General features: G+C 44.0%; 1 protein-coding gene across 1 annotated transcript in view; it reads left to right on the forward strand.

The window, feature by feature from the left end:
- Positions 1-2213, forward strand: part of DOCK3 (dedicator of cytokinesis 3) — a 492344-nt gene that overhangs the window by 338326 nt on the left and 151805 nt on the right. The window lies entirely within an intron of this gene.

Genomic DNA, 2213 nt, shown 5'->3' on the forward strand with positions numbered 1-2213 from the left:
GTCCCATGGGCGGAGATGGAGGAGTCCTCTGTTCCAGGAAGACCCAAAACAGCTTGCTAGAGACACACACCACGGAGGAGTTCCCCACTCCAGGCACCCATGCTGGGTGGGCCCAGAACTGCTTGCTAGAGCCACGCGCACCCTGCAGGTGGCAGTGGAGGAGTCTACTGCTCTGGGCAGGCCCAGAACTGTTTGCTAGAGCCACGTGCGTCCCATGGACAGAGGTGGAGGAATTCCCCACTCCCGGCTCCCGCACTGGGAGGGCACAGATCAGCTTGCTAGTGCTGCACACGTCCAACGGGCGATGGTGAATGAGTCCTCCACTCCCCCCCAGCTACTCTGGTGGGGCCAAACTAGGACTGGTCTGGTCGCTCACGTACCCTGCACTACCACTGCCATTCCTCCACCCTCTGGCTGCTCCAGGGTGCTGAACTAGGACTAATCTAGCCACTACAGTTCCCCTGTTCCACCAGTTGCCCCAGAGGGGCTGAACTAAGACTGATCCAACTGCTGCCAGTGTCCTGCCTGCTGGTCACGCTGGCAGGCTGAACGAGGTCTAATCCGTGCAGCTGCTGCTGTTCCACTGCACCCCAGTTGCCCCAGCACCCAAGAACTGGGAGAAGACAACAGACACACTCTGCCTGTCTCTCTGGGCAACGAGAAGAAGCCACCAAATGAACAGTTTTGATAAGGCCTCCAAACAAGGTAAACTCAGCATGGGGCAGAATCAGCGGAAAAACTCTGGCAACTCGAATAACCAGAGTAGATCAACTCCACCAAGGAAAAATGGGGCAGATGCAATTGAAGACCCCATCCACAAGCAAATGGCTAAGATGTCAGAAATCGAGTTCAGAATGTGGATAGCAAATAAGATTAACAGAATAGAAGAAAGGAAGGAATTAGAAGTTCAAGAAATTATTCAAAAGATTTCTCAAGAAATTATTCAAAAGATATCTCAAGAACTCAACGATTTCAAAGATAAAATTATCAAAGATTTTTAAACACTGAGACAAGAGGTTGCAGCCCTCAAGGATCTGAAACATACAGTGGAATCCCCGGCAGAAGAAAAGATCTCTGATTTTGAAGATAAAGCTTTTGAAGAGGCCCAGGAATGCAAAGATCAAAAGAAATGGAGAGCAAAAATGGATCTCACTCTCAGAGAGCTCTAGGATAATTCAAAGAAAACTAGTATTAAACTAATATTCGCCATTCCCTGAAGGTGATGAAGTTGCTTCACAAAACACTGAGGCTCTTCTTCATGAAATTATGAAAGAGAACTTTCAAGACATGCCAAGAGATTCTGAAATTCAGATAGCAGACAGTTTCAGAACCCCAGCACGACTCAACCCAAACAAGACATCCCCCAGACACATCATAATTAACTTCACCAAAGTTAAGATGAAAGAGAAAATTCTGAAAGCAGTCAGACGTAAAAAAACCATAACCTACAAGGGAAAGAGTATCAGGATAACTTCAGATCTCTCAGCTAAAAACTTTAAGGCTAGAAGAGGATGGTCATCGACTTTTAATCTCCTAAAACAAAATAACCTTCAACCCAGGATCCTGTATCCAGCTAAACTGAGTTTCATCTATGATGGAGAAATTAAATACTTTAACAACATTCACATGTTGAAGAAATTTGCCATAACTAAACCAGCTCTCTAGGAAATTCTCAAAGCTATCCTACATAATGACCAGAGTAATCCTCCACCACAAAAGTAAACCCACTAAAAAACTTTTGATCAAATTCCAACATCCACAATGGCAAAAGGATTAAAAATGTCTACAGGACTTTCGAGCAACTCTATGCCCAAAATTTTACAAGGCTTTTCAATAATTTCAATCAATGTGAATGGCTTAAATTGTCCTCTAAAGAGGCACAGACTGGCTGATTGGATTCAGAAACTCAGGCCAGACATCTGTTGTATACAAGATTCTCATCTTGCCTTAAAAGACAAATATAGACTCAGAGTGAAGGGATGGTCATCTATATTCCAGGCTAATGGAAAGCAGAAAAAAGCAGGTGTTGCGATTTTATTTGCAGATACACTAGGTTTTAAACCAACAAAAGTAACCAAAGATAAAGATGGCCACTTTATATTTGTTAAGGGAAGTACTAAATGCGATGAGATCTCAATTATCAATATCTATGCACCCAACCAGAATGCACCTCAATTTATAAAAGAGACTCTAACTGGCATGAGCAACTTGAT

The sequence above is a fragment of the Otolemur garnettii genome, unplaced genomic scaffold, assembly GCF_000181295.1.
Source record: "Otolemur garnettii isolate 467f Iridium unplaced genomic scaffold, OtoGar3 scaffold00032, whole genome shotgun sequence".
In the NCBI taxonomy this organism is placed as follows: Eukaryota; Metazoa; Chordata; class Mammalia; order Primates; family Galagidae; genus Otolemur; species Otolemur garnettii.